At 41.0% G+C, this 15,653-nt stretch overlaps 1 long non-coding RNA gene across 1 annotated transcript; it reads left to right on the forward strand.

The window, feature by feature from the left end:
- The first annotated feature begins 353 nt into the window (after nt 1–353).
- LOC134297788 (uncharacterized) lies at nt 354–15,486 on the forward strand. The gene is made up of 2 exons (XR_010004659.1): nt 354–488; nt 14,379–15,486. It is a non-coding gene; the product is annotated as an uncharacterized LOC134297788 (long non-coding RNA).
- Nucleotides 15,487–15,653: the final 167 nt, after the last annotated feature.

Genomic DNA, 15,653 nt, shown 5'->3' on the forward strand with positions numbered 1-15,653 from the left:
CCTTAATTATCTGCTCCAGAATCTTTCCTGGTATTGATGTCAGGCTGACTGGATGGTAATTGTTTGGTTTCTCTTTTTTCCCCTTCTTGAAGATACAGACAACATTTGCCCTCCTCCAGTCTGCTGGGACTTCTCCTGTTCTCCAATAATTCTCAAGGATTAAGTGGTTCTGAAGTGACTTCTGCTAGTTGTTTCAATACTCCTGGGTGTAGCTCATCTGGCCCTGGAGACTTGAATTCCTCCTCCTCCTCCTCCTCCTCCTCCTCCTCCTCCTCCTCCTCCTCCTCCTCCTCCTCCTCCTCCTCTTCTTCTTCTTCTTCTTCTTCTTCTTCTTCTTCTTCTTCTTCTTCTTCTTCTTCGTCCTGGCATTTGTCCCACAAATTTGGGAATAGAAAGGGGAGAGCTAAGAGGAGAATCCCTCCCCGTCCCCCAATGTCAGGTTCTTGCTCGCATGCCGCACAGATGCAGAAGGAACATATCGCACCAAGGTAGGTGATGGGAATGTTGCAGAATGGGGAGTTATTGACAGGTTTTATTGACAGTTATTGACAGGAGAATCATGAGGGGGAGGCAAACTGGCAGCAGGATGCATATGGCATTGTGTGAAAGGGACTATCATTGAAGGAGGGGGTTCAATTCCAATTGATCTGCCTCATGTGATAAAGTCCTATGTATGGCATCTTTCACATTCTCTGCTCTGCCTCAGTATCTGAACAACATATCAAAGCCCTTTAATTGCAATCTTGTAAGAAAGCTACACAATGTAGAGGTTATAGAGGGAGGGTGAGAGAGAATCCTCTGGGGGAGAAAGAGGTGGAGAAGGTCTTCGTTTCATGGAGACAAGTCTGCTATTCGAAAAGCACTCCGATGGAAGCTCAGTTTAAGAAGAACACTTAGCCTTGAGGTTGCCCAGCAACAATTAAGAGCTGGACAGCAGACTAAGCAGAAACACAGATCACCTGGTCACATTCCCCGCTCTAGGGAGTGTACTGCATTTCTGTTTAAGTGGTTGTGAATGTTTCTCAATTTGCAATTAGATACATGCTGGTTTATACCAACTTCATGACAAATGGTGCCTGTTTTGTTTTCTCTTCCTCTACAGTTTAATAGTAAATTTTCTCTTTTTTGGACAATGAGAATGTGGCCACCCAAGGCTATATTTTCAAAACATATCTGTTCAGGCAATGCCTCATCCATGATGTATGGCTGACCTTATCTTGTCTCCATTGGAAGTGCTTGAAGTGAAGGAGCCCATGAAGGGGTTATATATAGGTAGGGAACTGCAAGCTTGTGTGGGAGATAGTAAAAACTGCAGTAACTGGGAGCAGAAAAAGAGGACCTTGGAGATTCGCGAGAATGGAATTAAAAATGGGAAGGAGAAATGGCTCTTATTAGGAGGGTGAAACTGCTTCTGTTGTCTTATCAGCATATTTGGGTTTCAGGTGACTTCCAGTCATTCCTGAGTCATTTAAAAGGATGCTTTAGACTTGTTTGTTCTTGTTGCCAGCCTGCCTGAACTCTGTTAGGTCCCCCCTTCCTTTAATCACATATGAATGCAGCTGGACAGTAATCTATACACATAATAAAAGTGAAAAACTGTATATGTGTATGTGGCAGGAGTGTTCATTTACACAGACAGGCTCCTTCCTCCACAAACAGCTGCAACTTCCCTCCAAGGAACATTGCAGGTTATAGCGGGCGCTGTGAACATGTCCAAGAGCCCTGCCAATGTCCTCCACAAACACCATACTGCCCACCACCCAAGTGAAGGCTTTCATATGGGGACAATTTCATCTTAGATTTTCTGTTTCTCCTCCACCAAAGACACTTCCCAGTGTTCCCTTTTCTCTCCATTGGTGTGGAATTTGCTTGACCCCACCCACTGTCTCTCCCTTAACCCTTTACTACCCTTTCCTATGGCACACAGTGAACAGAGCAGAATTGATCAGCAACTAAACAACTAAACATACTGAAGGGGTTTGGGGGACTGACTCAACATGATGGAAGTTGTAGTGCACCCTGCATCAAGACACAGCACTGTGACCCCCCACCAACAATGGACCTGAACCCCATTTGGAACACAGATCCCCCATGAACAACAGAACATACTGGAGGGATTGGGGGGGGGGGTTGGCCATCACATCAGGAAGTTGTAGGTACTGGAATTTATAGTTCACCTGCAATCAAAGAGCACTCTGATCCCCACCAATAGACCTGGACCAAACTTGACACACAGAACCGCCATCACCAACTTAACCTACTGGAGGGGTTTGAGGGAACTGACCTTCATTTCAGGGAGTTATAGTTCACCTACATCTGGAAACACCTTGACCTCCACCGATAATAGACTTGGACTAAACTTGGCAAGCAACCCCCATGACGAACAGAACATACTGGAGGAGTTTGAGGAGAACTGACTTTAATTTCTGGGAGTTATAGTTCACCTAAATCCGGAGACACGGTGACCCCCATCGATAATAGACTTGGACCAACTTGGCACACAGAACCACCATGAACCTGCTGGAGGGAATTGAGGGGAACTGACCCACCATAGTGGGAGCTGTAGTTAACCCTGCAGCCAAAGAGCACACTGAACCCCACCAATGATGGATCTAGAGAGCATACTTGCCCAACATGATAACTTTAACCACTGATGGAGTTTCAGGTGGTTAACTTGGCATGATGTGAGTTGTAGTTCACTCACAACCTTATGCATTTTGGACAATTAAAAAATGACTTTTTCAAATAACCTGGGCAATGCTGGGTACCTAAGCTAATTTCAAATAAGGAAGAAAATACCTCTTCAGTTCCTAATTTGATTAATACAGTACAACATTTCTATCTGGGGACTAGTATCTATGGTTTCATTTATCCATGTCTTACAAAATATGCCCTCTTTAGGGATTTTCTAAGTCCTCCAGTGCAATTCTGTGATATTCTTGGACCTGGACTCCATAATTTCAATTGGGTTTGCAGTTATGTGCAGTTTTGTGGGTCCACGTGAAGTCTGGGAATATATCTCCTGTGGATATGGAGGTTGTACTATACATGTGGCCAGAGCTTGGAAAACTTGGTTCTTTGAACACAGCTCCTAAAATCCACCTGGTGAAGTCCTTCCTACATTTTTCAGCCCCACCTCAGCTTAACCACTTGCTGGCAGGAGTGAGCACTAAAATGCTAAGACCCAAATGTTAGGTTCTGGGAGTTGTGACAATTTTAATCTCTCACGGGATAGATAGAGGCATTGCAGGAAACTAAAATGGCACCAACTCCCAGAGCCAATGGACTGGTGCTCACTGGATGAAGGGTGGGACACTGCTGATCCAGTGGAACCTTGGCACCTAGTCTATGATATTGTCATACCGAAATACTGCCTGGTAAGAAAATTCAAATGCTCAGTTAAAATTTTAAGTGATACATACAATTAAGCTTCATAACTTACTTAGAAGGCCGAAATGGAGGTGATACGTAGCTAAAAGCCAAACTTGGAAATGTTTGTTTCTTTGGCACAATAGTGGATTGGGAAATCACCCAAAGGAAATTTCCAAACTGTGGCAGAAATGGAAGCATATCTTGTTAAGTGTGACTGCTAAGCCAAAATTAAGAGCAGTATTAGGAAGATTAGATGCAGGATCTAGGTGCAAATATCCTACTGCCCTCTCCTTGAAGCATTTGAGTTTGTGTGCACATGTCACAAGACTTCTGATCAAGGCTTGATATTATGAATGGACTAGATGGTGCATATGAGTGTGTCTGTTTGGAAGGGACAGCAATGTTTTATAGTCCAACCTAGGTCACCACAGCAGACTGTCTAGAAATTCCCCCTTTGTGTGATCTAACCTATGAAATCCATATTTCTATACCACAAAAATACGGGGCAGGGTTACAGAAGAAAGATGCTTATAGTGCAGATCACACACACACACACACACACACACACACAGCAATGCACTATATGTGGGGATGATATATTCCTGCAGCCAGGATCACTGCCAGTTTGACATTGGCAACACTCTTTGAACTTTGGCACAAAATGTTTTCAATATTCCCATACCAAAGATTGCTGTTAGTAAGAAAGACTCTGTGCATAAGCCAAATGGACCCATCAATTCATTCTGAAGGGAAATGGAACTGAGTGTATCCTTGCACGGATGGCTTGGATCCTGTGACACATCCAAGGTTTGAGCAATGCCTCAGCTATACCTTACAATTGATCTGTGTGACTTGGAATCCTTTAATATTTCAAAGAGCGCTGCGACTGATTAGTGAGTAATAATAATTGCTGGGCCCCAGCAAGCCAGTTTCATAATCCCATTATACAAGTTGATGGTGTAGCCATGCTTGAAAATATTTTGCAGTTTCAATCACCACTTCAACATCAAAACATGATGTGCGTGGGGGTGGGAGGTGAAGAAAAGGGCAACCAATGTGCTAAAGGAAATGGAAGTACTCCATTACGAAAAACAGGTGTCGCAATGCCTGAGTGTCTTTAACTAGGAAGAGAAAGGAAATACAAAATTAAGAACGCAGTAAGAGAATACAATTCTACATGGTATGGAGAAAGAGACAAAGGAAGGAATGTCTGTTGTTGGACAATAAACTCCCATTAGCTCTAACAAGCACAGCCAGTAATGAAAGAGCATGGGATTTGCAGTTCAGCAATAATTGGAGGACCAAACATTCCCCATCCCAGTTTTAGCAAGTACAGAGTTTTGATGAAGGCTTTCACAGCCAATCACTGGGTTGCTGTGAGTCTTTCGGGCTGTATGGCCATGTTCCAGAAGCTTTCTCTCCTGTCCTCACAACATCTGAGGATGCCTGCCACAGATGTGGGTGAAATGACAGGAGAGAAAGCTTCTGGAACATGGCCATACAGCCCGAAAGACTCACAGCAATACAGAGTTTTGGTTTCTTTTCCTGTCACTGGCAGACAACTTTTCAGGTTATTGTATGTGACACAAGAAGGTCTCAAAACAAGCAAAACACCAATTAGAAAACTGCAGGAGGGAGAGAGGGAATCCAAACAAACAAAATAAAAGAATGTGATAATAAATAATATTATGAAAAACATTGCAAGGTGGGAAGTCCACTACAATACATTTCTGTTTTATTTGTGGCTTTTCTTACATTTTGTTTACTATGATTAATTCAGCACCTTTAGAGTCTAGAATATTTCATCTATGACCTTTGAATAATGATAGAAAATGCTATTTTCATCTACCTACTGATGAAGACTCATTAAAATGCTCCACATTTCAGGAAGTGCAGCTTCATTACAGACTGTATAACTTCTTACATTATATTTTGGTAATAACGAATAGCTTGTGAAGTGTATTGTACATAGTTGGTCTTTCTGTGGACAAGCATGGAAGCCTGGAATACACTGCACTGTGTTTGTGACTCCTTTGTTCATTATAGACATACACACTTAAGTTTAAACTATTGTTTACTATGCAGCTGCCCTTGCTTATACTGGTTGAGATTAAGCTATATTTCATGTCTTATGGCTTTAGTTGCCTTGTATTCTTTGAGTTAAGTTATCCTTCTGATACATACAGTAGAGTCTTGCTTATCCAACCTTTGCTCATCCAACCTTCTGTCTTATCCAACGTAGTCTACCTCTCGCCCGAATCCATAGCTGTTTCTTTAGGCAGGCAAGGATCAGAATTTTAAAAATCTTCATGAGACTGGCAATGTTGTTACTGTAAGTTCATTTTATGTAATTCTATCTTAATTTGTAGTCAATTTTTAGTAGTCAATGTTTTTGTAGTCAACACTTTCAATAAATTGCTATGTTTTGGTGCTGAATTCGTAAATACAGTAATTACAACATAATGTTACTGTATGTTGAACTGCTTTTTCTGTCAATTTGTTATAAAACATGATGTTTTGATGCTTAATTTGTAAAATCATAATGTAATTTGATGTTTAAGAGGCTTTTCCTTAATCCCTGCTTATTATCCAACATTTTCACTTATCCAACGTTCTGCTGGCCTGTTTATGTTTGATAAGTGAGACTCTACTGTACATTTGTAGTGCTTTGTTACACTGTCTGTATTATTCTGTTTTGCATTATTATGAAGTTATTATTTGCATTACTCCACTGGTTACTTATCAGTCATATTGAATTGTTTCTTTGATGAGTCTGTGTTCTATATATTTTTCACAATATTATTTATCATCATATTCACCTTTTTGTTTGGTTGCTCCCCTCTCCTGCTCTTTCGTAGTTGGCGTTGCTGGATATGTCATGCCACTGCAATATTCTTTCATCAAAAAAGCTCTTCCTTAGTAATTGTATTGGTGGACAAGTCTTATGATCAAGGATCAAAATCTTTCCTCTGATGAAGCACGCTGCCTCCGGATTCCTTCACACAATGGGGATGATATTAGTGTTCTCATTACAAAGCCCGCTCCTTGAACTTTTGCTTATCCAGCATCGTGTCCCTTTGTTTTGTTTGTTTTATTCAACGCATCTCCTGCTCCTCCGAGGAAGCTGACATCTTGCATCTATTTTCTTTCACTCCAACCATGTCATATAGCCAGCCATGGGCCACTTCATAATCTCATGTTTAGGCTCAGGTTGGAGGAGCGTTCACAGATGTGGTAATTGCTAGGAGAAGAGTGACTCCTCATTAAACTAATAAGCTCAGCTGAGAAAATGCAAAGGCAGCAACTCCCTCACCAGCTTTGCGGGAAGTGGAAGACGTTGCCAACTGAGATGGCATCGCAGAAGCAAAACATGCCCGATGCAGAGAAATGGACACTTTATGGGGGGGGGGGGGAGGATACATCCAAGGGGAATACATCACCCCCACAGCCTGATTTTGCAACACAGTTTAGACAAGTTACTTTTTGGAGATGCAATTCCCAGAATTCTGCTAGGCTGAGGGAACTTTGGGAATTGAATCGCCAAAATATATTTTTCTAAGATATGCAGTATGGAATGACATAGGCAGCAAATCAGATTACAGTAGAGTTTCACTTATCCAACATTCGCTTATCCAAGCCTCTGGATTATCCAAGCCATTTTTGTAGTCAATGTTTTCAATATATCGTGATATTTTGGTGCTAAATTTGTAAAAACAGTAATTACAACATAACATTACTGCGTATTGAACTACTTTTTCTGTCATATAACATGATGTTTTGGTGCTTAATTTGTAAAATCATAACCTAATTTGATGTTTAATAGGCTTTTCCTTAACCCCTCCTTATTATCCAAGATATTTGCTTATCCAAGCTTCTGCTGGCCCGTTTAGCTTGGATAAGTGAGACTCTACTGTATTTCCAATTACTGGTCCATATTCCCTGCTGTACTAAAGGTGGTGGTGGGCAAACTCACAAAAAGGCAAACGTGGCTGGATATGAGTCAAAGCTATGTCAGGTTGATTCATATGATGGACTTTGACTTGGACACTGAGCCAAAATGCTTTAAATTATAGGAACAGGAAGAGAGGCTTCCAAGGCAACTGAACCGAAGATCCTCTCCAAACCAAGCTTGTTGATTTCGCAGTCCCTATTTTCACCCATTCAAGAGTCTCCTTGGCCTTATTTTCTTGCAAACTGGCATTTATCAAGCAAGTACAGAAATGCAGTCATTTCTGAGATGGTGGATGAAAAGGGTCCTTTTGCTTTGGGCAGTTTGCTCAAATAACATTAGTATCGCATTTCAAGGTTTTGTTTTGTTTTTGCAGAAGGAGAATGGTCACCTTCTGTGTAGCATTTTAATTACATATCAGAAAAAGGCTGTCCTGGGAAAGAAAAAGGATGGACATACATTTAATAATAATAATGACTTTATTTTTGTACCCCACCTCCATCTTCCCGAAGGGACTTGGGGTGGCTAACATGGGGCCATGCCTAAACAATTATAATAAAACAAAATAAAATACATACAAGACACACAACAACATCCAATAAAAATGCTTATATAATAACATAGTTAAACAAAACATAATAACAGTAGCATAATAAAACAGAGTTTGGCACTGGAACATCTGGCAAGTCAAGGAAGACAGTAAAACCCAATTATGTGGCTTGGAATTAACTTCCACATTAAATTGTCATGAAGGGTTAAACTACAAGTGCTGCAGTAGAGAGGCCAGAGCTCCAGGATTCAAAGCACCAGAGTCAAAACACCAGGATTCTTTCAAGATAAGCTGATGATGCTGCCCTCATGTTTCATGGCTTCTCAGATACTGGCTCCACAATAATTGGGAAGGGAGGTTTCCTGCAAGAAGCAATACATTGTTGTAAATTATTGTTGTCTCAATGCAAAGCATTTTGGGATGCCTTGAACTTGATTGAGCAATCAAGACTCATTAGCTTCATAAAAGCATCTTCCCGTTAATGGGAAAAACTCCAGGAACTGGTTTGTTGATATGAATTTGCTTGCATTTTTGGGCTTTCTTTGGAGGCATGGCTATAACTATTGCTATACCAATGTCCTCCTGTAATTTGATTATTCATGTTATTTGTATATTTGAGAATACAGGTTAAATATCCGTTATAATCCAAAATATTCTGAAATCTAAAATTGCCCACATATGCTGCTGAGAAAGTGACAACTTTTCTTTCTGATGGTTTAACATACACAAACATTGTTTCATGTACACTATTATTAAAATTATTGTGTATAAAATTACTTTCAGGTTATGTCTGCAAGGTACATATGAGACAAATGAATTTTGTATTTAGACGTGAGTCCTATCTAGAAGATAAATCATTATGTATACACAGTATGTGAAAACACAGGGATTCCAAAATCCAAAAAATTTCTGTTCCTAAGGGATAGGTAGCTATTATAATTGTGACTCTTTCTGCAATATTTTTATCACCCTGTTTCATGTTCAGTTGATGAACCGATTTACATTATTTTTTTGAAACATTCCCTTTTCTGGGTTGTTGTATGTCTTTCGGGCTGTGTGGCCATGTTCCAGAAAGACATACAACAACCCTGTGATCCCAGCCATGAAAGCCTTCGACAACACATTCCCTTTTCTGTTCAATTCTGTTCAAACTTAGGACCTGCTTCAGAGACCTTTAAAATGAGCTGCTGAACTTGCTGACCAAAAGGTCGGCGGTTCGAATCCAGGGAACAGGGTGAGCTCCCACTATTAGCCCCAGTTTCTGCCAACTTAGCAGTTCAAAAATATGCAAATGTGAGTAGATCAATAGATACCGCTCCGGCGGGAAGGTAATGGCACTCTGTGCAGTCATGCTGGCCACATGACCTTGGAGGTGTCTACAAACAATACCGGCTCTTCGTCTTAGAAATGGAGATGAGCACCAACCCCCAGAATTGGACATGACTAGACTTAACATCAGGGGAAAACCTTTATCATTACCTAGGGGTTTTTAAATTTTCCCCATGGGTATGGGTTCAGAAGAATGACTTTTCTTGCTGATGTTGACTTTGCAGGATGAAATACCTGACCATTGAGTTTGTAAGATTTCCTTTGCGGAAGACCAAATTCTATTCTTAGGCAACACACACAGAATAGGCTTTTCAAAAGCTGTTTCAGAGCGACCGTAATTTCTCAAACACTTTTATAGATATGTTGAAAGCAGGTGGGTTGAAATAGCTGCCCTTCCACTCTCTGAGGCCTTAGAAAAACAATGAGGGAGTCCTGCAAAGTGGCTTCTGCAAGAGGAGTCTCTGGGATTTAATTGCTGCAATGCAAAGAGGTTGAGGAGGGAGAGCTCTTCCGCCTCCTCAAATTTTAGCACTTGCTGGAAATCTAGCAGCCCGGGGTAAACCTGGGTCATCCATATACATTTGACAAGTCGAAGCATTTGGGGCCAGGCTGTGATTGTTCTAAATCTGGAGAGTCAGTTAAGTTGAAAGTCTCTTTTTGTGAGTATTGTATTCAAACACTGCAACTCATCTGCACACATGAAATTGCCAGCGAGACCAAGGAGAAAGGGAGAGTTTTTCCCTTTGCACATAGATGATGTTTCTTGTAGGGGTTTGTATTTCTTACCTTGTCAGAGTGATCTCTCCTTTTCTAGTTGTATGGCTTGACAGCAGTACGTGTGAAAAAAATTGTGGACAAGTTAAACATGAGCCAACAATGTGATGCGGCAGCAAAAAAAGCCAATGGGATTTTGGCCTGCATCAATAGGAGTATAGTGTCTACATCCAGGCAAGTCATGCTACCCCTCTATTCTGCCTTGGTCAGACCACACCTGGAATACTGTGTCCAGTTCTGGGCACCACAATTTAAGGAAGATGTTGACAAGATGGAATGTGTCCAGAGAAGGATGACTAAAATAATTAAGGGTCTGGAGAACAAGCCCTACGAGGAGCAGCTTGAAGAGCTGGGCATGTTTAGCCTGTAGAAGAGAAGGCTGAGAGGAGACATGATGAGGATCATGTATAAATATGTGAGGGGAAATCATAGGGAGGAGGGAGCAACTTTGTTTTCTGCTGCCCTGGAGACTAGGACGTGGAACAACGGTTTCAAACTACAGGAAAGGAGATTCCATTTAAACATTAGGAAGAACTTTCTCACTGTGGGGGCTGTTCAGCAGTGAAACTCTCTGCCTCGCAGTGTGGTGGAGGCTCCTTCTTTGGAGGCTTTTAAGCAGAGGCTAGATGGCCATCTGTCGGGGGTGCTTTGAATGCGATTTTCCTACTTCTTGGCAGGGGGTTGGACTGGATGGCCCACGAGGTCTCTTCCAACTCTATGATTCTATGCTTTTTCTGTCCACCTACTTATGAATTGCATCTGAAAGCAGAAAAAGACCAAAAAATAAAAGAGTCAAGCAGATGTTTCAACAGTTAATTCAGAATACCTGGTATGATTCCTCCTGATAGAAGCTACTGCACCTGAGAATGATGGGCCACAAATGTGGTATAGCACAGTTTGGTCTATACAAAGTTTTCTGCCCTGACTTATACAGTCCTATGCACCACAATAATACAAGAGTAGGGGAGTAGGTACAATTACCGGGTGATTCAAGGAGATTCTTCTAAGTGAGAGGTGCTTAAGGAAAACATGTAATCATTTAATGATCAGAAATAGTTGGAGGTAAACATATCAACAGCTCCAGATGATATTAAATAGAAATGTTTGGGAGCAAATGGAGGAGCTGCAATAATTTCTATTAAGGACAAAACAACAATGTGACCCAGAATATACTCGGAATAAGTAAGCAGGCTGTTGAATTGCACAGAAGAAAGGAGAAAGAAATTAGTTTCATGCCACATTTAGGTAAGATGCAGAGCACATTGATATACCGTAGAAATAAATTACTAGCAAATCATCATCAGTTCCCTTCCTTAAATGTGTTAATGATGGCAGGTATAAGACCATAATAACAAAATATTGTCAGGTAAGATTGAAGACTGGTGGCACAGTGGGTTAAACCACTGAGCTGCTGAACTTGCTGACTGAAAGGTCAGCATTTTAAATCCGTGGAGCGGGGTGAGCTCCCACTGTAAGCCCCAGCTTCTGCCAATCTAGCAGTTCGAAAACATGCAAAGGTGAGTAGATCAATACGTACTGCTCTGGCAAGAAGGTAATGGCACTCTATGCAGTCATGCCAGCCACATGACCTTGGACGTGTCTACGGACAATGCCGGCTCTTCGGCTTAGAAATGGAGATGAGCACCAACCCCCAGAGTCGGACACAACTGGACTTAATGTCAGGGGAAAACCTTTCCCTTTCCCTTAAAATTGAAGTAACTCTTGAAAGTGATTATGTGAATTAAAATTAAACCAGAAGGAGTTCCAAACAAGGGATCACACACATCATACTTGAGAATTAAATGTTAATTATAAAACACCACATCCCAATTATGCTCAGCACTCGTGCTTATCTCCTGCGTAATACAACTGATGTTAAGTAGAAGTCATGCCACAATGTTTGACAGCCTGTGTTAAATAAATGCACCATCTTTAATATTCATGTGAAAATTAATTCATAAATGCACATTCATTTTAATATGTATTATAAAATTAATTTGTTGAATTAATTGTTACTAATATGATAGTAATGTGATACAGTACTTCTTTTTTCTCTAAAATTCAATTCCAGCCGCTAAAAAGGTCAGCAAATAACCTATCCCCCCAGTACTCCCCAAAATAACAAAATGAAGTGATGCGGAACCTTGATAGTTACTCAAAATATTAATACCATTTGTATTATAATAGTTGTAATAAAGGCTCGAGGACAACTGAAAAAAGTAGGACAAGAGTTAAGTCAACTTGGGAGGGGATAGGATCACTACTAACTTCTAAAGATATGCCCATGGAGCCAACTCATGTGGGCAGGATGTTTGCATTGCTTTGGTGATATGCAGTCCAAGAAATAAAGTGGGTTAATAGTAATAATAAAAAAGTAAAGGTAAAGGTTTCCCCTGACGTTAAGTCCAGTCGTGACTGACTCTGGGGGTTGGTACTCATCTCCATTTCTAAGCCGAAGAGCTTGTCTGTAGACACCTCCAAGGTCATGTGGCCAGCATGACTGCATGGAGCGCATAATAATAATAATAATAATAATAATAATAATAATAATAATAATAATGTTTTTATTATGTTGTTTGTTCATATCGTCGTATGTTGTTTTGATAACTGACTTGCATATGCTGAAAACCGCCCTGAGTCCTCCCGAGGAGATGGAGCAGTATATAAATAAAGATATTATTATTATTATTATCAACACAACGACATTGTATGGCACAGCAAACAAGATAGATATGCTGGATTTCGTTTCGCAAAACCACAAGTCGAACACTTCCCAAGTGTCTAGGACTGTGTGATGTATTTTCTGATGATGTGTGCAGATCCCAGTAGGGTGGCCTTTTGCAGTTGGCAGATGGTGATTTTGTCAATGTCTATTGTTTCCAAATGCCGGCTGAGATCTTTTGGCACGGCACCCAGTGTGCCCATCACCACCGGGACCACCTGCACTGGTTTCTGCCAGAGTCTTTGAAGTTCAATCTTGAGGTCCTGATAGCGGCTGAGTTTTTCCTGTTGTTTTTCATCTATGCGACTGTCACCTGGGATGGCAACATCAATGATCCAAACCTTGTTCTTTTCCACAATTATTATTATTATTATTATTATTATTATTATTATTATTATTATTATTATTATTATTATTTTATTATGACACAGCAAACAAGATAGATATGAAATCCAGCATATCTATCTTGTTTGCTGTGTCATAATAAAATAATAATAATAATAATATCTTTATTTATATACTGCTCCATCTCCTTGGGAGGACTCAGGGCGGTTTCCAGCATATGCAAGTCAATTATCAAAACAACATACGGCGACATGAACAAACAACATAATAAAAACACTATCATAAAATAGCAGTAAAACAGTTCAGTTAAAATAACACAGTTTCAATATCAATCAACATGAAGAAGTCCAATACAGTAATCAGGGCTGTGAGATAGATATAGTCAGTTTTAAAGATGGGTAAAGACTTGTACTTTAGTGCATCATACGACCAGGGGGTGGATAGCGTGTAGAACAAGGGCAACATGTTGAACAGCCAACTAATCTCGCTCAACGACCTGCCGGAACGACCAGGTTTTCAGTTCTTTGCAAAAAGACGGTAATGCAGAGGCTTGGCTCTTAGGGGAGGGTGTTCCAGAGCCAGGGGGCCACCATCGAGAAGGCCCGCTCTCTCATTCTCGCCAGCCACGCTTGGGACAGTGGTGGGAGCGAGAGAAGGGCCTCCCTGGCCCGTGCCGGTTCCTAGGAGGAGATGCAATCATGGAGATAGGCAGGGCTCGAGCCGTATAAGATTGGGTTTAGGCCATTTGGTGTGGCAGAGTTTTAATACAAGGCTCCAGATTTGATGTGGAGTAGATCTTTTAAAAAATTTATTATTAAAGATTTTCAAAAAGTACATAAGGCTAAAAAGGAAACAGGTAAGAAGGGCAGACTGGCAGATTTGCCTCATCACACTAGAGAAAAAATCCACTTAAAATCGTTTCTGTCTCCTGCAGAATTCTGGGGTTTGTAGTTTAAGGAGGAGCCTTTAACAGCCTCACTAAACTACAAAACCCAGAATTCTGCAGGAGGCGGAAACTGGATTTTAAGTGGATTTTTTTCTCTAGTGTGATGAAGTAGTAGGAATGGTAGTGGCATAGTCATAGGGGAAGCTAAAGGTGAGGTATGATATTAAGGGTTCTCGGGAGGAGGGGGGAGGAAAGGTGGGAAGGTATATGGAGGGGTCTGAGGAGTTAAAAAGGGAAAGGAGGTGGTTGTTGTCTTCCAATTTTCCTCTTCGTGTTCAGTTATCAGTCTTATCTATTCTCTTACTTTACTTCTCCTTTTATCCACTTTTGTTGGGATTATCTTCCCGATAGTTATTTGCTTAATTTGTATTATTGTCATCTTCCTTTCTAGGAACCCGTGGTGGTGCAATGGAGTAAACCCTTGTGCCAGCAGGACTGATGATTTGAAGGTTGGGTTGCTGTCCTTAAGGTTGCTGGTTCAAATCCAACCCGGGGAGAGCGTGGATGAGCTCCCTCTATCAGCTCCAGTTCCATGCGGGGACATGAGCCAAGCCTCCCACAAGTATGGTAAAAACATCAAAACATCTGGACGTCCCCTGGGCAGCATCCTTGCAGATGGCCAATTCTCTCACACCAGAAGACTTGCAGTTTCTCAAGTCCCTCCTGACACATAAAAAAACTTCCTTTCTGTGTTCATGTAGTCTTTAACTGGTTGCCAGTCCATTGGGCAATGGGCATGTTCAAAAATTGGAGGCAAGACAATAAATTATACATATGCAATATATTGCAACTGATTTTCATTGAGGACCACATCAGACTTACAGCTGCCTTCAAAGCTCAACTGAATTCATGAATGGAGAATTCATGGATACAGAGGGCCAACTGGGGATAATGGAATTGCAACTCAACAGTGCTTGTGGTTCTGAGGATTGGGAAAGGTTAAATGTCAAGACATCATATCCGCAAACCTTGTATCTAAATTCAAAACCCATTATCCTGACTAAACAGAACAAACTGCAGTTTTCCAGATGTGACTGTATTACAAATCCCATCAGCTGTAGTCATGATGTCTAATGATGTGGAATATAGAAGTTTGTTTACGAGGGCCACATAAAATGACACGGTGGGCCAGATTCAGACAGTGGGCCTTGAGTTTGACACATGTGGCCTATGGAGATCCAGGCCAGTCACTTTGCTGCTATTGTAAATGCTGCAGCAGGAAATGGCACAACTTGGTTTTTTGGAACAGTTGGCTCAATGTTTCTCTTAAAAGACTTCTCAGCATGAGACAATGGGTAGGCAAATGGTCTGAAATATGAATCCCCATCCAACAGAAATATGCAACATGCAGTGGGCTGATGATCGGTCTTCTAGGAGAGAGCTTTCAGTTTATCAGGGACAAAAACCTCTGTCTTATTATAATGCAGAGATTAAGGAAGCTTCCTACAATAATTTCCCAAAGCTGTCAGAGACTGTCTCATCAACTCTGCCCTCACAAATGAAAGTTCAATTCATGTAATCCTTAAGGAATATACCGGGTAAGCTTTACAGAAACAAATAGTTTTATAATTATAGAAACCATGCTAAATGTATTGGAGAATGTACTCTATGGGAATGCTGCCGTCCCTAGCTGCCATGCTTTTAATAGGGAAAGAAAACCTCTTAA

The sequence above is a fragment of the Anolis carolinensis genome, chromosome 3, assembly GCF_035594765.1.
Source record: "Anolis carolinensis isolate JA03-04 chromosome 3, rAnoCar3.1.pri, whole genome shotgun sequence".
Lineage (NCBI taxonomy): Eukaryota > Metazoa > Chordata > Lepidosauria > Squamata > Dactyloidae > Anolis > Anolis carolinensis.